The sequence below is a fragment of the Papio anubis genome, chromosome 6 (genome assembly GCF_008728515.1).
Source record: "Papio anubis isolate 15944 chromosome 6, Panubis1.0, whole genome shotgun sequence".
Classification (NCBI taxonomy): Eukaryota; Metazoa; Chordata; class Mammalia; order Primates; family Cercopithecidae; genus Papio; species Papio anubis.
In genome coordinates, this window is record NC_044981.1 from 106,015,762 (window position 1) to 106,036,730 (window position 20,969).

General features: G+C 40.3%; 1 long non-coding RNA gene across 2 annotated transcripts in view; it reads left to right on the forward strand.

Annotated features, from left to right (window-relative positions):
- The first annotated feature begins 5,615 nt into the window (after positions 1–5,615).
- LOC103883928 overlaps positions 5,616–20,969 on the forward strand; it is a 133,831-nt gene continuing 118,477 nt past the window's right edge. For both annotated transcript variants that reach the window (XR_002521693.2, XR_002521695.2), the window contains exon 1: positions 5,616–11,322. This is a non-coding gene — a long non-coding RNA (uncharacterized LOC103883928). The remainder of the gene's footprint in view (positions 11,323–20,969) is intronic.

The following is a 20,969-nucleotide window of genomic DNA, read 5'->3' on the forward strand; positions in this document are numbered from 1 at the left end:
GAGCTATGATTGCACCACTGCACTCCAGCCTGGGTGACAAAGAGAGACCCTGTCTCTTAAAAAAAAATAAAAAATAAAAGTAAATTTTCTGCCACCTAAGAGCATCTCCCATCATTGTTTGGGGAGTCTGCAACATAGCCTTTTCAGGGAGAGATAATCCTGGTATTTAAAGGCCTATCTCTCCATTCAGTGTTTTCTTTAAAGTTTCTCTCAAGTGGCTGAGTCTTCAAAACTTAAACATAAAAAAAAGATTTCAAATATCTGGATTGGGACTCCCCTTTTGCTATGGTTGAAGCTGTCTGGTTGATAATTAGTGATTGAAAAGAGACATGTGCATGTATATTACAAAGAATCCTCAGATTTCTGTATCAGTCACCTATTGCTCTATGATCAATAAAAATGCAAGTTTTGTCTCTGTATTTCAGAACTGTGTCCTGGAGGAGAGAAATTTTAGAAGAAAGCTAGTTTAATTAAATGATCTGTACTTATTTGCAGTGGTATAAAATGTACATATGTAACAGGCTTGTAAAAATTAATTTTTCCCTCATTTCCTGTTTCTCAATGCTATTGAGTCATTAATTTCTTCATTCAGTAAATAGGTGTTTACACGTATGTACTATGCACCCTGGTCTGTGCTCAGGATATCACAGCAAACAAAGAGAATATGAACTTGACCTCACCACCTTGTAGTCTAAGAGCTGTAGATAACATTAACAGTTAACTTCATCATCACTGCCCATCTCAATTTAGGAATCTTGCTAAGACCTAGCACATCTGGTTACTTTCAGGATGAAAAAATAAATAATTTAAAAAAACAGAGGCCGAGTGCAGTGGCTCATGCCTGTAATCCCAGCACTTTAAGAGGCCGAGGCAGGCAGATCACCTGAGGTCAGGAGTTCGAGATCAGCCTGACCAACATGGTGAAACCCCATCTCTACTAAAAATGCAAATATTAGCTGGGTGTGGTGGCATGCACCTGTAATCCCAGCTATTCAGGAGGCTGAGGCAGGAGGATTGCTTGAACCCGGGAGGTGGAGGTTGCAGTGAGCTGATATCACGCCACTACCCTCCAGCCTGGTGACAGAGCAAGACTCTGTCTCAAAAAAACAAAAAACAAAAAAACAGAAGGCAAACAATTCAGAGTGTTGCTGGTATATGTTGTGTAACTTTTTGAAAAATGTTAATTTTTGATATGTTTCAGTGATCAGCAGTATGCTGTGAGAGTTGTAAAGCTCTATATCTGCTTATTGGGCTGGGTGTGGTAGCTCACACCTGTAATCCCAGCACTTTGGGAGGCTGAGGAGGGTGGATCATGAGGTCAGGAGATTGAGACCATCCTGGCTAACATGGTGAAATCCCATCTCTACTAAAAATACAAAAAAATTAGCTGGGCGTGGTGGCGGCGCCTGTAGTCCCAGCTACTCGGGAGGCTGAGGCAGGAGAATGGTGTGAACCCAGTAGGTGGAGCTTGCAGTGAGCCAAGATCGTGCCACTGCACTCCAGCCTGGGCAACAGAGCGAGACTCCATCTCCAAAAAAAAAAAAAAATCTGTATCTGCTTATTAAGGCAAAATGGTTAATTTCGTATAGTATACTTGTTTTGTATACAATACGAAGGAAATAGCAATACTTTTGGTCTTTTTGAAGTCAACATAAAGCATAGAATATTAATGCTGTAAGGATCTGGAAAACATCTTGTTGAATTCTGTCATTTCGTAGAGGGGAAATGAAGGAGCGAGAGACAGTGCTGGGTGTCCCCCAGCCTCTGCTTCAGACAGAGGGGTGTAATTGAGACCAGCTGAGGCTGGCTGACCTTACCACTAGCTTAAACTATAAAAAGAGAATTGCAGAGGAAAACACAAACTTAGAAGAGGCCAGGTTTTCTCTGGAGACTTGGTCTAAGGCAAAGCCTTGTTCTTGAGGAAAGCCTATTATGGAGATTTGCTTTAGGAGGTGGCTGGCTTGCCACTTTCGGCAAGAGCAGAGTGACAATTCCAAGACATTAAAGAATAAGGTAACCAAGGGCAGTTCTCAAAAGTTTACTCTAAAGGAAGTGAATTGAATTTCCTTGGAAATTTTAGCTATTCAAGAATAAAATCCAAAATGTTTTAGAGAGAATTGGGTAAAATACTCTTTTTAAAAGCCAGTTACCCATTTTATTAATTCCAAGTCAAAATTGATTTTAAATGCCCCACCATTTTATGTACCATGAAGGAGGAAAAATCACTGCCCACTAAGCTGTGATCTAAAGTTTTCTTATCACTTTGATTTTATTTTATGCTTATTGAAAGCACTGTTTGAACTTATACACAAGTTTTTATCATTGGTCACTCTTACGCCTACAAGGATAAGGAAAGTAAACGGGACCAAGCTGGTTGGAAAGGTTTGCCTCTGTGACAGCCTCATGCTGCCTGAGGACTGGGAGAATTTCAAGGGTGGTTGGGTAAGGTATTCCTAAGCTTCTTTACATCAAGAGTTCAGTTCTTCTGCCTCACTCGTCATTGAGCATCATGGATGTCCATGATTTTGTAGATACCTATTCCATTGAAGACACTGGTGACTCATCATTTCTTAAAAGAACCTGTAAAGTAGCAAAAGGCCATTGGTGCAGAGCTTTTTATTTTGTTTTGGAATTCAGTGGAGAGCTAGTGTGCTGTGGTTCAGGACTGAGGCTATTCACTTCTTGGCACTCCCTTCCAACCTGTGTTCCACGGCCAACTGATTCTGAGTTCTTACAAGAACTCAAGAGTGTGCCTCTCTGTTTTCAGGATTTTTTCCCACACTGCTGATGTTCAGTCATGCTCGGACGGTGAGAACTCTCTTACAATTGCCACAGGCAGACAGAAGCTTGTCAGATGGCACTGACTCTGAGACACGTCCTGGTTTCGTGCTTCAGAGATGTAAGAATGTAAAAAGAAATGTGTGATGAAAGATGGCACGGAAAGACTTTATTTCCTTTATTGCTCTTCTGCCTTTGGTATTTGACCTGTTCTGTTGCAGACAAGGTCAATTAGCTGCTTTGTATTGTCATTGTAAGGAATCAAGATTGGAGTTCTGTGGAGTGCCTGCCTGGCGTTTCTCTAGGTCACGGTCAGAACGCTGGTGATCTCCAAGCTGTCAACAGGTGTCCTGTGCAGACAGAGCTGTGGTTGCAGAAGTTTGAAAGAGACTTTAGACCGCATTTCTCTTATTTTAATTTTTTCTTTTCTTTTTTAGAGCAGCCCTGAATAGACATCACATTTCTCTCTTGGAGGAGAGACATAATATCAATGTGGGTATTAGCCTCTGAAAAAGTCCTGCACTAAAGAATCCTGTTTGAACGCTTACTTCTGTGTTCCTAAGCTTATTTGACTATCAAAGTCTTTTCCCTCCCAGTTTTTTATGAGGGCAGAGTTAGAGTGTCCTCTAGGCTATTTCGGTGCTCAGTCCTAACAACCAAGCCTGCACCACCACTGCTGACCTTCGATAGGGTGCTCACATTGGAGACTGAGTTATCCTCAGAGGAAGAGCATATCCACAGAAGAGCGAACAGCATTTTCCCAGTCCTCAGGTGGCCCGAGGCTGTCACCAAGGCAGACCTATTCCAAGGCTCTTTTCCAGTGACAATTTATCTTTACGACCCTACCAGGGGTGTTCATGTCTGCATTTCAGACTCAGTGGCTGGCTGGTTCCACTTCCTTAAATGGTAGTGCTCTTTTTGCCCTCACCTGTTGATCTATATACTTTCACCCCTCCCTGGATCATCTTCTCTCTTCCCAGGACTTTACCCTTCCAGTCATGCTGGAGACTTCCAAAGCTGCTTCTCCACCTGGGATGTGATGTGAAGCTGTGGACAAGTGTGTCGATTCGACAACTAATCTTCACCACGTTAATGTGTCATGTTGGGCTTCAACCTCAATATGTCCTGAAATGACCTCAGAATGCCCACATCCCTCCAAACACCGCATTCTTGGTAAATGAGCATCCAGGAGATAAAGTCCCAAATCAAGACATACATGGCTTTTCTCCCTAAAGTTAATCCCCAACTTCCGTAAATTCAAATTCACTCCTCCCCACCATCGGCTGTGCTACAGCCAAATTTGGACCCTCATTTTCTCCAACCAGAATATTGGTATCCTTTGAAATTTTTTTTCGCTAAATCCATCTTCTATGACACTTGGATTGATTCCTCAGCATCACATCAAGCCACTGCTTCTGTTAAATAAATCTTCTAGTTCCTATGGAATAGGAATGTTCAGTGCAACTTAGCTGGAAACAGTCAGAAGAGTCGGTTAGAAAGCGTATGCATACATGCATTACGGTAGAATACAATGTAGCTATTTAAAAAGTTGCACTTAATTTTAAAAAATATTTAACTGTTCATGCCATATTTTTAAGTGAAAAAAATCAGATTGCAAAGTACCGCCTATTTATAGAATCCTCACTAAGGATATATATATATATGCCTTTTTTTTTTTTTTTTTTTTTTTAGATGTAGTCTCGCTCTGTAGCCCAGGCTGGAGTGCGGTGGTACGATCTTGGCTCGCTGCAAGCTCCACCTCCCAGGTTCAGGCCATTCTCCTGCCTCAGGCTCCTGAGTAGCTGGGACTACAGGCGCCTGCCACCACGCCCGGCTAATTTTTTGTATTTTTAGTAGAGACAGGATTTCGCCATGTTCGCCAGGATGGTCTCGATCTCCTGACCTCGTGATCCGCCCGCCTCAGCCTCCCAAAGTGCTGGGATTACAAGCGTGGGCCACCGCACCCAGCCCCACATATGCATTTTATGCATGTATTTATGTAAAACATTCTGGAAGCATATAAAAATGCTAAAAGTTGTTTATCTTGTGGCAATGGGGCTACAAATGATTATAATGTACTTATTTATTTGTGCTTAGGTGTTCTGAATTTTTTGATAGTGAAGATGTATGCCTTTAAAATTGAAAAAATTAAAAATTGTTATTTATTTATTTATTCATTTATTTATTTATTTGATGGAGTCTTGCTCTGTCACCCAGGATGGAGTGCAGGGGTGCAATCTTGGCTCACTGCAACCTCTGCCTCTCACGTTCAAGCGATTCTTCTGCCTCAGTCTCCCAAGTAGCTGGGATTACAGGCGCATGCCACCATGCCAGGGTAATTTTTGTGTTTTTAGTAGAGACGGGGTTTCACCATGTTGGCCAGGCTAGTCTCAAACTCCTGGCCTTAGGTGATCCACCCACCTTGGTCACCTAAAGTGCTGGGATTACAGGCATGAGCCATGTGCCCAGCCTTAACAATTGTTATCTACAAGATTGAGTTCCAAGGTCACCTCCGCTGTGTAAAGTGTCCCTCATGTTAGTCTTCAGAGCACTGGCTACCCATGTGCTTCATTGTTTAGAGAGCTCTGGGAGAGCCGACTGCATGGTGCTGAAATGACCTGGAATACATCTGTTCAGTCCAGTCCAGGGAATATACTTGTTATATATTGGCCCTTATATTTATATTTGGCCCAGTCTGCCCTCCAGCGAGCATTTGATAAGCGTTTAAGAAATGATGAAGTATTCTAGAAGACTGCTGCTACGGCTGTCTTCTTGCTGGTGTGTGTGTGTATATGCATATTTTATACACGTGTACACACACATGCTTATTATGTGCTCTATGTATTCTGCCTGTTCCAGGGATATTAGAGGAAACTGTATCACCTGTGAGGTAGGTATGGTTATTACTGCTGTTTCAGAAAGGTAAATGGAGGCTGAGAGGTGAGCGAGTGAATTTGCCAGTAGATTTGCCTGAGCTTTGTGTGCCTCACCTGAAACCTTGCTCTCAAATGTTATTATACTGTCTCCTAAGGATCCACTGTTACCACAGAACACTTTTAGAAACCAATTTCCTCCCCACAACAAGGATAGTCACCAGGTTCCTGGTAGAGGGAAGGCTGGTTCTGAGTGGAGGCCGGTGACGAGTCAGCACTGTGTACCTGCTGCAGTTTTTCACAGAGCTGGCTCCATGGGTAGAAACCAATGTCAGCTACTAGAGTCAACACGCCGACCTCAAGTGGTGCCTTGAAGTTGGCTCTCAAACTGTGGTCCTGGTGTTTCTGAGTTCTTGTGACCTGAATAGGAAAAAGCGACATAAATAAAAAGCAAAACAAGCCTAGAATCTTCTGTGCTGATCCAGTAGACAATGATCTTATTTCTTATGACTTTGACTGAACCTGCAAGTGGTTCTGTTGATGAAAAAGAGAAAATGGTTGGAACACACAGTCTTTTCTAGCTTTTCATGCATTCAGGTCACCAAAACTTGAGGGTCCTTAGCAGCCCATGAATGATGGTGCAACTGTGTGCGTGGTGTGGTCTTTCCTCCTTTGTATTTTTCTACATCTTCTAAGCCTCTTGTTATGTGTAGGTGTTCATTTTTAATGAGTAGACAGTATGTGTGTGTGGCAGGGAGGGAGTGGATTGTGAGGAATAAAGAGGCGCTGCCTATATGGGAGGGAGGTGGAAAGATAATGAAAGTCAACTTCACATGGGGAAAAGGTGAGTGATGACGCTGACTTCCATTATCTTTCCAAATTGCATGCTGGTGGGAAAAGTAATGACTTGGGTGCTACTCCCATTCCTAGTTTGCCATGGGCAGCATCTATGATGTCCCTTAGCCTGTTTACTTCTGGGGTGATCTACCATCCAGATTGGCTTTGGTCTGAGCACTTTCCTGAGATGCAAGACTTTTAGTGCTAAAACTGGGGCAATTTTCAGTTGATCATCTACCACTTCCCTTCCTTATAACTCTCTCAGGCAGTTCCTCCTTACCCCTTTCATTCAATACACCCCATCCCTGCCACACACACATGCTCTCTTCTCATTGAAAATTAATACATACACATAACAAGAAGTTTGGAAAATATAGAAAAGTATAAAGAAGGGAAAACCACACATGCCCATAGCTCCACCATCATCCAGGGACGTCTGCTATCAACATTGTGATATATTTACTTTCAGGGTTTTTTTCTATATAGGCAACCTTTCTATGACTTATTTTCACATTTCATAGCTGCCCTCAATACTCATTTCAACTAAATTATCTTCATAAAATTATTTGCAGCAGTGAGGAAAGCCTTGGATGATTTATTTCCTCCTATATTCCTGAGATATGGCCCTGGATGGATGCCCAAGGTGTAACATACAAGAACTATCAAAGACTTCAGTATCAGGTAATTAAATCCTTAACAGAGGTTGGCAACCATTTTGAGGTTTATAGATAAAGGAGGGCAGGAGAAATTGCAGAAAGTTTAGCAGAAAACCACAATAGCTGTGGAATATTTCATTAGGAGATTGCAGAGCTGATGCCATAATTATTATCAGTATACGAGTATTTCTTATATGAAAGAGAGTGATAAATTTTTCTCCTACCTCTAGTGAACGCAGAGAAGACGAAATGAGTCTTAAGCATAGTATGAAGGATTTAGGCTAGATAATAAGAAAAGTTATTAACTACCTTAGTAGGTTCGAGAGAGTCTAAGAAATCTCCTTCTCTGAAAGTCTTTAAAAATGATAGAGATTTTCCTATCAAGGAAGGATTAAGTGTGGGCCTGCCTAATGTAGAAGAATAAACAAAATACCTTGCCAGAGTCTCAGCCAGCACTCAGGTTCTATGATTCTCTATATATTAGAGAGCACGTACAATGCATGTAAAATTGATTTTTATTTTACATTTTTCCTTTGAGAAACAAAGAAAAATAGTGACATTTTTAACGCTCAGGTTTAATTTTCAGACGGCTGTGGAACATGTTGCTATGGGGTTGGATGGTAACATCAAAGGGAGGCACTGGGCTGTGACGAAGTTGACTTTCATCATTTTTCCAAATTATATTCTTGTTGCTTTTCCCCGAAACTTTAAAATAGGTTCATTTAGTTCAGTAAATGTCTACGCTGGGATTTTAAGCCCCATTTGTATTTCAAGGGATTATACCAAATCTACCTGGTTTGCAGCACTGCAAGTAACTTCCAGCCCTTGCTTCTTCAAGCCTGTTCTGTTGATTATTCTTAATTGTCAGCAGCATTTCATTCAAAACTCTTTGTATTTTCTCTGGTGGTTTTCCTTTCCTGCACATTCATGCGAATGGTATATTCCTTGTAAATATAGTCTGTGGAAAACATCCCTTTCTATGCAAATTGGCAGCTCAGGGAATAGTTGGGTGCTTACAATGTCATTGAAAGTCGCACAAATCAATTGGCAAAAATTATTTTCTGTGATTATCTTGTTTTTGCAGTTACATTTTTAATTTTGACAGTTTAAGTGTGTTTAGGGTTCACGATAGTTAAAGGCCACACAGAATGTGGGGCAGGTCACTGCTGAGATTCCTACTGCTTGGCTAATAAGGTTTTCTTTGGACTTTTTGTGTCATTTAATCTCATTAACATTGAAGAGAGATACTTTAGAACAAAACAAATGAACAAATATTTATTTGGTGCCTGTGATGTGCAAGGTATATAAAGGGTAGAGTGAGGCATAAAAATTAGGAGCCCTTGCTTTCAAGATCCTCACTATCTAATTAACAAAAACTAGGTAGTAGTAAAATAAGGATACAGACCACATAGAAAAGGTACCATAAAGTGGGACTTGATTAATTGACAACAGCTTATACAGGTGAAGAGTACTCGATTTTGGAGAGAGAGCTACAGGCTGTATTAGGATCCTTTCATTCATGACATCTGAGTTGGTCTCAAAGGTGTTGATTAAACAGAAAATGGGCCTTCCAGGATGGTGAAATAATGTGCGTAAATACTGAATAAGAGAAAGCAAAAGATATATTTAGGAGCCAATAAATATGATTTGGTTGAAAAGGAGACTTTGAGCAGGAGAATAGTGGAAAAAGTTTGGAGACCAGTTCTCAATTAATATCAAGTGGATTCATTTTCTATTGCTGTGGAACAAAATACCACGAATTTAATAGCTGAGAACAATACCCATTTATCATTTCATAGTTCTGTAGATCAAAAATCTGGGTAGACACAACTGGGTCCCGTGTTTAGGGTCTCACAGGATCAAAATCAAGGGGTTTGGGATTAACCTGGAGATTCTGGAAAAAATTCCCTTCTAAGTTCATCCAGATTGTTGTCAGAATTTAGATCCTTTTGGTTGTAGGATTAAAGTCTTTATTTTATTGCTTGCTGTTGGCCAAGGGACACTCTCAGCTCCTAGTGCACACACTCAAGTCCTTACTACATGGTTCTCCCATCTCTGCAACAGAGGAGTTCATTCATGTTGAATCCCATGTAACTCTGAATCTCTGCCTTCCTCTTCTGCCACCAGCTGGTGAAAACTCTCTGCTTGTAAAGGTCTCATATGTTTAGCTGAGGCTCTCTCAGATACTCTTTCTTTTGATTAATTCAAGGCCAACTGATTAGTGACCTTAATTACATTTACACAATCTCTTTTGCCATGCAATAGAACATAATCATGGGCAAAAGGGACGCAAAGAGACAAAGATTATGGGAGTCAGCTGAGTCCTCTGCCTACCACACCAAGCCTATCAAATGATGCCACCATGTCCCTTCATGTTACCTAGGAGCTCAAACCTCAGGACGTGTGTGTAGGATAAAGTAACTAGTTTAAACAGTGGCAGGAACGTGGTAGAATTTGGCACTTTTATCAACTCTTTTATTTTCAACCAAATATCCTTTTCATGGAGGAAAAAAATGAACCTTTAAGGGAAGTTCTTAGATATTCTTCTATTCATCTTTCAAGGTTATAAGCATGTGAAAGGCTTTCTTATGCCTCTAAAGACATTGGCAGTGTTACTGACTTGACCTAGAGGAGAGGACAAACTTGAAAGAGAAAAATTCCCCTGAGGGTGTGTATACTATTCATAAATCCTTTTTTCTTTCCCTAGCCCAAGTATCCTTATATTTACTACATTTTTTAAAGAGTCATGTCATTCCACAAAAAGTACAAAATCCTATTTCAAGGCATAGACAGTAGTAGAGTTGGTGTTGGAATTTAGTTAAGAAAAAAATAACTCTAAATGTTTATAACTAAAATTTACCATGCTAATGGTATTCTCCAGTCCAACATGCTTGCAACATGTTGAATCATTCAGGGAAGAAATAGTGTTTATTTCTATCTCTCACTGAGCCATTGCATCCAATCTGAAATTTGACAGTCATCTGAGTGGGCAGCAGAAAAAGGGAAGGCTGAGTGTATAATGCAGAAAATAGTGTCTTGTACAGTATCATCAGAATGAGTTGCTGATGCAGTGTAGCCAGTTACATGCAAACAGGATAAATGCTGCCAGTCAGCACATTCCCAGCACCCCTAGCAGCTTTGGGCAGAGCAGGGAGCAAGATGTTGCTGAGTGTTTGAAAATGTTTCATTTTCTTAGACTATGAAAGTAGCTCTGTCCCTTCACTGGATGCTTAACTTCATTTAGGAAGAGTGTTAAGACCTTTCTCATAATCTATGAATCCTATGCTAATGGATGAATGCAAATATTGTTATCACCTTCCATTGACAGAGGACTACATTGTTACGATGGAGAAAAGTGTTAATCCTTTTGTAATTAATGCCTTATTGGGGTCAGCACATGTCAAGGATGTAGTTGGATTTTGGTAAATTAACTTTGAAGTCCTTTACTTAATTCTCATTTTTCTTTTATCTTAAAAAGTAACCATTGCATATAACTTTGTACTTTTTCTTTTACCAATGATATAAGATTTAGTTTTTACATTGAAATGAAACCAAACCAGACAAAAGGTGAATAGGAAGGACACGTGGCTCTTAGTATCCTACTCCCTTACTCAACACAAAGGAAAATTCAGCATAGAGAAATTACTATGACCTTGTAGTAAAGAATAACCATTGGTTTAATAACTTCTAGGTTTCATTCCTGGAAAGTAACTAGTTCTTATTAAATGGTATTTATCATGATTCCTATTACTATCACTTTGACATACATATATAAGAAGATGGCCAGACATTTCACGTATTGAAACAGAAGTGCAAACAGTCACTGTGTCTTGAGTTCAGCAGGACTAGAGTGATGGGATGGACTGTTCAGGAGTGATTTCCTGAAAGAGATGGGTTTCAGTCAGTGCTTTCCTGAGTGGTTTCTTAAAAAAAAAAAAAAAAAGCCCCTAGCTTGTTATGATTAACACGGTCCTGGGGTCAAATATGTTTAGCTACCACAGGCTGGAAAGATTCAAAAGGTTTCTTCACTGTGTGACTTCTCAGAGCCTTTTATGACAATTACATAATAACTCTCCAAAAGGAAGACTCCATATGTGGTGATTTGGAAGCATATTTGATCTTTTTGCTCTTCCATGGAGCTCCCATGCCTGGAGTGGTGGAGCAAACTTTGGGAAAAGGTAAGATCCTGCCTTGAAGGATGAGTGGGAGGCCTCATGTAGTCAATGGAAATGGGGCAAGAGCTGTATATTATAAGCAGAGGCTTTGGAAGGAGCAAAGGCAGAAGTGTAGTGAGCCATGGGAGACCAGCTAAAGGGGTGGTCTGGGGACAAACTGGGAGGAAAGGATGATTTTGAAGAAACAGGAAATGAGTGGAGGTGGTTGGGTGTTTTTGTAGTTGTTGTCTTGATAGCATTTTTTAAAAGACAGATTAATCTGTCAACATGGTCCAGAGTGGTCTGGGTAGGCAGAGCCTGCAGGCAGGAAAACTCATCAGTAGTCTTTTGTGTTTGTCCAAGTGTGGTGTTACCAGGTCCTCCCCAACCTTGTTTCTCTATTATGATCTCTCAGCCGATGACGGTGTGGTCCCTGCTGTGCTTGGGCTCCATGTTGTCAAGTGTCCAGCATCATCCTAGGGACCTGGAATTTGTACCAGGTCTCCAAGGCAACGTCTTTCTTAACGCCTGGATATGCCTTATAACACTTCTGTTTCTCTAAGTCTGTCTTTGGCTCCACATCATTTCTTTTTATTTTATTTTATTTATTTTTTAAACTTTATTTTGCATTCTGGGATACATGTGCAGAGTGTTCAGGTTTGTTACATAACTATATATGTGCCATGGTGGTTTGCTGCACCTGTCAACCCATCATCTAGGTTTTAAGCCCCGCATACATTAGATATTTGTCCTAATGCTCTCCCTCCCCTTACCCTCCACACTGTTTCTTTAAAGAACATGTTATTATAACCTGGAGACATTCACTGTTACGTGCAGCTTTCCTCATGGTTGGCTGATCTAAAACCCACACAGACCACAGCCCTTTATGGTGCGTTTCATGTTTGCATGTCTGTCATCTGAAATGCCTCGTAGACTATATTGGCAACTGGCCAAGCTGAGCATAAAAGGGGGATGGCCTACCAGGCTTCATAGCCTTTCTTTTTTGAGTTATCGAGGAAACAAAACCAGAGTTGTTTCCGTGTGAATGACAGTTAAAAAGATAACTAAGGAAAGTGCTGGTCAATCACAGTTTACAGCTGCTGGAGAGCCCAGCTTGGAAGGACTCAAGGACAGAGTGCTGATCTCCATGGGAGAAACAATTGTGCTTTTATGGAATCTTCTCTCTGTTCTTGATGCTTCTCTCTTCTCTCCATTCTTATATTATGGGGATTAGCAAGTCTAGCCTGGTGAATAATAGATGCTGGATAATCTCCCTGTCTTCTCCCTTACCTCTTAATTCATTTTGACCTTGACTTGGAAGATATCCTTCTACCACGAAGAAATTGTCAGCCAGAGTTTTACACTGTTTGATCACTTTGCTATTTGGAGTGTGAGTTGTTTTTAAAAAAATATACAAAGAATAACTTCTTTATTTTTTTTTTGTTTTCTTTTTTTTTTTTTTTGCTTAACATGTGAGAGGTGAAATAAAGGAGCTCCTGATAAGTATAGAGATTAGGAAACAAAACAAAGCAACAACAAAGTCTACACACCTCACAGCCAACAGCTGCCTAGTTAATGTCATGTGCGTTTACAGCAGAAGTGGTCAGTGACAACACAGTGGAAGGCAGTTCAGGTCACAAATGCAGAACAGGAAATATATTTTCATCTTGTTATTTATGACCCAGCCTTAAAGGAAAACAGATGGTACTACTTTCAGAGCTGTTTTGCTCTTGTTTCAAATGGCTAATTCAAATCAAACACGGATTCTATTCTTAGTCGAGGCAGCTGCTGCATTGTCTGAGCTGGGCTGTTTTTACCAACAACACCCCTTCCTCTGACAGAATGGCCAGAGAAGACCACAGCAACATCACTGTCACTATCATCCAGTAGTCCTAAGAGAACCGCATTTGTCAGCAGCAGCACAAAGCCTATTGCTGGCTGACACCATTTAGGATAAACTGTGGTTGGATTTTGAGTAGAATCTGGAACCGCCACTCCCTTCCCTTTTGCATTTAATTCTTTCCCTTTGAAAGCAATGATTTATTCCAATTTTAGAGTAGAGTGACCTTTCAGGGACTCTTAGGGTGGAGAAGATTGCAAAGATGGGAAGAGAAGTGAAAAGGGGCTAAGAGAGGAAATGGAATGTGAGAGATGTTCTCATAACACAGAGAAGACAGCAGACACTACTTAAGTGCCCTCTCCTAGGGTAGCCGTATTGTCCTGATGATTTTCTTTAGTCAAAGGCTCTATTTATGAGACTCATTAATAAGACTTTAAAGAGTAACTTCTTGCATTTTTAAAAATCAATTTTTGAAAACAAAGTAATATATGTTCATAATTCAACAACAACAACAACACCACTTTCCATCTATTCATTTCTCCCCTCTACGTGGAGCCCCTGGGTTTAGTCCTCCCACTGGACACCCGCTCCCTACCCTTCTATGCCCAGAAGCAATCACTTTAAATTTTTCTAGCTGTTAACTTCAGATAGTGACCTCCATATTTCTAAAAAATGTGCTTATAGTGTTGAGTATCTAGTTTGGGTCAATATCTCTTACATTTCTTTAATGGTAGTTGAGGATTTAGCTTGTCTAGAACTCTTCCCTTGACTAATTCATTCATTCAATTGAATTATATTATATTTTCAGTTAATTATCTGACAGTTTTTGTGTTATCATGAGTAGGTAAATTATTTTTATTGTCAATCCATGTCATGTATTATTATATTTCCTTTCTTGTACAGCGTTTTGTTTTTCGTAAAGTTAATAATTGTACAATTTTTATTTGCTTATTTTTATGTATGTCTTTAAACTTTTTTGAGATCAATACTTGTTAATTGCTTTGTAAAATCTTTGAAATAATCAAACACATCTAAGTATCTGTTTGTACTCTCCCTCCCCCTTTTCACTCTCCTTTCTCCTGAAAGCCTCTTAACTCTTCTTTCTCTTTCCATCTATTCTGATCTGTTTGTTGGCTAAGTCTTTTGAATAAGGCTTACTCTAGAACTTTCCATTACTTTTCCTGCATTGGCTCACTTTCTTTTTTTTTTTTTTTTTTTTGAGACGGAGTCTCGCTCTGTTGCCCAGGCTGGAGTGCAGTGGCCGGATCTCAGCTCACTGCAAGCTCCACCTCCCGGGTTTATGCCATTCTCCTGCCTCAGCCTCCCGAGTAGCTGGGACTACAGGCGCCCGCCACCTTGCCCGGCTAAGTTTTTGTATTTTTTAGTAGAGATGGGGTTTCACCGTGTCAGCCAGGATGGTCTCGATCTCCTGACCTCGTGATCCGCCCGTCTCGGCCTCCCAAAGTGCTGGGATTACAGGCTTGAGGCTCACTTTCTAAGATTCCATGTTCTGTGATAGGATCTTAAACACAAATCCAAGGGAAGTCAAATTTTTCATCCCTTTTATTCCTGAAACTCATGTTAATTTACCCTCACATTATACAAACATAGTTCAACATGGTAGAGAAAATGGGAAACCAAGTGTATTAGTCCATTTTCATGCTTCTGATAAAGACATACCTGAGACTGGGAAGAAAAAGAGGTTTAGTGGCCTTACAGTTTCACATGACTGGGGAGGCCTCACAATCATGGTGGAAGGCAAGGAGGAGCAAGTCACATCTTACATGGATGGCAGCAGGCAAAGAGAAAGCTTGTGCAGGGAAACTCCCGTTTTAAAAACCATCAGATCTCAGGAGACTCATTCACTATCCTGAGAACACCACAGGAAAGATCCGCCCCCATAATTCAATCACCTCCCACCAGATCCCTCCCACAACATGTGGGAATTGTGGGAGCTACAATTCAAGATGAGATTTGGGTGGGGACACAAATGAACCATATCAGCAAGATTAGTGAACTTTAAGACATATTCTACCAATGGAAACTCTTCAAAATTTTATATATATATATATATATATATATATATGTAGAACCCAAAACTATAACACTTCTGGAGGAAAACAGGTGGAAATCTTTGTGATCTTGAGTTAGTCAAAGATTTCTTTGATATATCACTAAAAGCTTGATCCATTAAAAATTGATTCATAAACTAAACTTCATCAAAATAAAAAAAAATTGTCTCTTATGTAAGAGTATGAAAAGAGAATCCACAGACTGGGAGCAAATATTTGCAAAACACATACCTGATAAAGAACCTCTAAGCATACTACATAAAGAATTCTCAAAACTTGACAGTAAGAAAATAAACAACTCATTTAAACAATTGGCTGAAGATAGGAACAATTTTTCAAACAAGATATATAGATGACAAGCACATGGAAAAGATGTTCAACATCAATTAGTCACTAGAGAAATGCAAAGAAAAGCCACAGTGAGATACTGCTTCATACCTGTTAGAATGAAAAATTAAATGGACTGACTACATCTAGTATTACCAAAGATGTGGAGGAACTGGAGATCTCCTATACTGCTAGGTGGAATGTAAGCTGTTACAATCACTTTGGAAAGCAGTGTGGTAGTTTTTTTAAAAATTAAACTTGGATCTGTTATATGGTCCAATCATTCCACTACTAAGTATTTACCCAAGAGAAAAGAAAACTTATATCCATACAAAGGCACGTCCATGAATGTTCTTAGCAGTCTTGTTAAATAATAGCCAAATCCTAGAAACAGCACAAACGTCTATCAACAGATAAACAAATAAACAAACTATAGTATATCCATACAACATAATGCCACTCGAGGTAGAAAGAAAGAAAATATTGCTGCACCTCGTTGAATGAATGAAGCTCAAAATAAATAGCCTGAATGAAAGAAGCCAGACAAAAATGATTATGTACTGCACGAGTCCACTTATATAAAATTCTAGATAATAGGAACTAATCCATTGTGATAGGAAGCTAATCAGTGGTCGCCTGGGGTGGGGTGGGGGTGCTAGAAGAAGGGATTATAAAGGGTTCACTCTCTTAGTGTGGTGATGATTTTGTGGATGTATACATATGTCAAAGTTTATCAAATTGTACGTTTTAAATATGTGCAGTTTTTATATCAATTATATCTCAATAACATTTTTTAAATGAAAAAAACATCATGTGGATACCTCTGAAATTATGCTTGCTTAATAATTACAAGAATGCTTTCAGATCACCGGTATCTATATATCCATCAATATCGATTCGGCCAAGCCCTGTGCTAGGTTCCAGGTGAGCAAAACAGAGTCCCTAACTTCACTGGCTCTTAGTCTACTGGGAAAGAGGGATAATTGTATATATAAAATCATAATGATAACATGTAACACTTACTGAATCCTATGGGCTAGGCATTTGTAACAATGTATCTTCTATGCATAACTCACATTTTACTGATGCAGGAAGTGTGGTGCCAAAGGGTAAGTTCCTTGCCCAGGATCAGGCAGCACATGGCAGAGTAGAGATCCAAACCCTAGCAGGGTGGCTGCAGACGTCATGTTCCTACCCACCTCACTGCTCCTGCTTCATAATGACAAACTGAGAAGTGCGGTGAAGCGACATTGCACACTGCTCCAGCGATGTGCCCCAGGAGGACTCCACCTCAGTTGTGGCGGGGAGAGTATGGAAGGGTGCCTGGGGAAGCCTTGCTTGAGTTGAGATTAGGTGAGAGAGAGTAAATGCCTTTCAGGCAATGGGTGTGTGAGACTTGTGTCTTTGACCAAACAGCCTTTCTAGTCATTCTCTCCCTTTCTCTCCCTGTGTCTCTTTCATTGTCTTTCTCTAGAATGAATGGAGATGGGGTCCCGTGCATGCATTTTACTCCTGACAGCCACAGACAACAGACCTGAGCCTCTGGAGCCTGGAGAAAAACATGTCTCCTTTTCTGGTGGAGTCCCTGAAGGCTCAATGAGAGTGGCTGGAGGGCTGTCCACATAGGCTAGCTACTTCATTTTACTTTGAAACAGCAAGGGCTTTCATACTTTTTAAGATACTTTTATTAAGCCTTCTGAGGGAGTCCTGCAGCTACTGAATGCTTTCCCCAAATTCATTTCTTTCTTTGCAGACGCTCCGTAAATGATTATGATATTGTAATGCTGTCACTCAGAGTACCGCCTGAACTTGTGCGTGTTCACATTGAGAGGGGAGATAAACTCAGATTTGCAGTTGCCAAAGGCCAAAGCTGCTTCTCCCCAGCTCACCAAATTGCTAAGCTAAACACATTATAGAATTAAAATTTCGACTCATTGGCAATTAGCAATGGTCATAAGGAGTGTAGGGTGCTGTTGTAAAGCTCGTGTAACCCTCTGATATTATAATTGTTTTAAAGGAAAAGCTGGATTAGAGATGAGGCATGCCAATGTGAAGGACGTTCAGTGCAGCCCAGGGGCCCCACTAATCTTTAAGTCCCTGAAAAGTATATTGTTAATAGTACATGACAGATAAATTATATCGCGTACCCCAAGAAATGCCTAGAGGGAAATCAAAAAAATGCCGTTAGCAGACAGACCTTTTATGATTTTCCCAGGATACTGCTATGTTTCCAGAAACTCGGCTCACAGCCTCCCTGAATCACATACGTCACATTACCAGAAATAGTTGCTGACAAATACTTCATTTAAATGCTATTGAGATAAAAGCAGGAAGGCTGTGAATAGTTAAAGGCAGAAAAGTAACATATGTGTCCATTGGTACACTGTCCCAAATGGGTAGTACCTTAACATTTTTTTCATTCCTCATTGTTCTGTCAGGGGATTGGAAGACATATATCACTTTTCTACCTTAACAGGGCATTTTCTAGTTTGTTTGGATTTATGTCCCAAGCTTAATGAGATTTAAATGGAATTTTTGTATGTGAATAATATGAAGCATTAATGCAAAAAACTTTCATTGGCTATGCTGCTGGCATGATTTGCATAAGGGTTTTTAAATATGAAAGAAGAACATTGAAGTCCTTATAAATCACAGGGCATGAGCTATACTGGAGCAATAGAGGGAGCAGATCAGATTATCTAAGTAACTATAGTTTCTGAAAAAAAGGTTACATCTTCAGATTTATGAATGTTGCCTCTGTAGGAGAATAGTGAAGGCGCATTGGCCTAGATGTGAGACAAGGCTTGATAGGGCCTCAGCACTCCCAATGGGCCTTGTAGGGCTTTGTCCACATCCAGACTGCCTCATACACTTTGACCAGATAATCCTGGACTCCTATGTCGCACTGTGCTATGTAGACAAGGTTCTTAAGGGAGAGCACCCGAGGAAGAAACAGAGTGTGGGTATATTAGTCAGGGTTCTCTAGACGGGCAGAACTAATTAGATATCTATATCTATATATCTGTATATCTACATAGATATCTATATATCTGTATATCTACAGATCTATCTATCTATCTATATCTATCTATCTATCTATCTATCTATCTATCTATCTATCTATCTAAACACGAGTTTATTAAGGAGTATTAAACTCCCTTACTTTGATCTGGGATCCCAGATAATAAGATCCCACAATAGGTCATCTACAAGCTGAGGAGAAAGGAAGCCTGTCCGAGTCCCAAAGCTGAAGAACTTGAAGTCTGATGTTTGAGGGCAGGAAGCATCCAGCATGGGAGAAAGATGTAGGCTGGGAGGCTAGGCCAGTCTAGCCTTTTCACATTTTTCTGCCTACTTTATATTCTGGCTGTGCTGGCAGCTGATTAGATGGTGCCCACCCAGACTAAGGGTGGGTCTGCCTTTCCCAGCCCACTGATTTAAATGTTAATCTCCTTTGGCAACACCCTCGCAGACACATCCAAAATCAATACTTTGCATCCTTCAATCTGATCAAGTTGACACTCAGTATTAACCATCACAGGGGGCCGCTAACTTGGCTGTATGAGAGATGTGGCTCTCTCTATCTTTTCAAATAATTCAACTTGTCCAATTCTGAGATCTCTTATACCTAGAGCAACGTGGAAAACATGCCACCCTCCCTTGCTAGCCTCAGGACATTCTAAGGTCCGCTACCACTTTTTTGCACCACCTTGGGGCTCAGAGGATCTCTATGAGGTCCCTTACTTGCTTTGAGTCACCTCACAGTTGTCCCTACTCTGGTATTTTATTTCTCCTGAGTTCTCAGGAATAAAAGGAGGAACTTTGATCTTTGGCTTTGAAAATCAACATTTACGTTTGTGGTCATCCTCCTTCTATGCTGTGCTACCCCTTCCCAAAAGCAGTAAGCAGGGCATTCCCCAGATGACCTGATGGGAGTGAAAGGAGGAAAGGGATAGGAATATTCTGGCACAGGGAGAAGACAGCCTCAGAAAATCTTTGAATGTGTCCCCTGCGTAGGCTTCAGTCTGCTGCTTCAGTTTAATCAAGTCAATGCAAGTCAGGGTCCAGAATGGCATGGGGCAGCTTGCTGGAAATGTGTGCCCTCCCAGAACTCTTACAGAAATGAGATTGTGATTTTAATCTTGATTGTCCACAGAATCTCTGATATGCAGCAGTATGAAGTCATTGTCTCCCTGGGAAGACAGCGAGAGAGTTAAAAGGAAGGAGCGCATCAGTCATTCTTACAGGATGCCATGAAAGTATCCCTATGGGGCTGTGCCGGGCTGGACCTCACTTTGCAGGGTTTAGGGAGACATGGGGTAGTGCTACCTCCAAGGTGCTATTAGCTGAGACTAGAGCCTGTGTGTCACAGGGTATTAGAGGGAGATGAATCTGAATCGGAGTTCATAACAGAGTTGTGCTGAGACCAAAGGAAAATCAGTTATCCTGAGATTGTCCCTATTTAAAATTTTGATATTTTGTCCATCATAGATTTTTTTTTTTTTACATAAATTTTGATTTTGGGTACCCTTGTAAATTTGACACCATAGGTGAAGCCCTTAGTCACTCCACCCTAGTCCCAGCCCTGGATCTAATCTAGCTCCTTACATCTTTAGATGAGGAAATTAAGGCATGGAGAGCACAAAAGGGTTTGCCCGGCATGACATAGGTAATTAATGAGAACATGAATTCAAGTTTATTTTCAGCCTTTCTTTCCCCCTTCCTACTTCATCATACTGCTCCTTCACTTGCTAGTTTTTTTTAAAAAGAAGATGGAAGTAAAAATTTCCAGAAGTCTGGAGAAAGTTTCCTTCTCATCAAGGTTAAGGCCTATAGCGAGGGGTGAGGTGGGAGCAAGGTGAGGTGACAGATGTGCATGGGAGGGAAGAGCCCAGGAGCTTGAAGCGAGTTGCATGGCATGGGTCCCAGTAGAGCCTGCTTTCTCTATAGCTACAGGTTATCTCTTCTAAGGTAGGTCAAGTAGAATCTTTAAATGGCTGCTTCTTCAGACTTATAGCTATTTTAATTTAACTCCAAGTGCTCAGAGGAATGCTTTTATTTAACTTCAATAGAGTATAGCTTTATTAAAGTCAAATAAGAAATAGGAAAAAAAATGAACCCACAGAAAATATGCCAATGGAAATTCTTATTTGAGAAATGTCCAGATATTATATGTCTTATATTTTAATTTATTTCTTGAGCATTGAATGAAATTTTAGGCCCACCTGAGAGGCAAAATAAGATTAGTCTGCTGAACAATAGGTAACCAGGTTTAAAAAAAAAAAAAGACAGCAAAATTTGCAGAGATAAAAGTTTAATTATGTCCTAGTTGCTTGCTGAGATCTGGAAATCAATGTAGTTATTTCAATATAATTCTTGGTGGGCTATCAAATGACATGAGGGATCTTTGTACCCCTTCTCTTAAAATATAG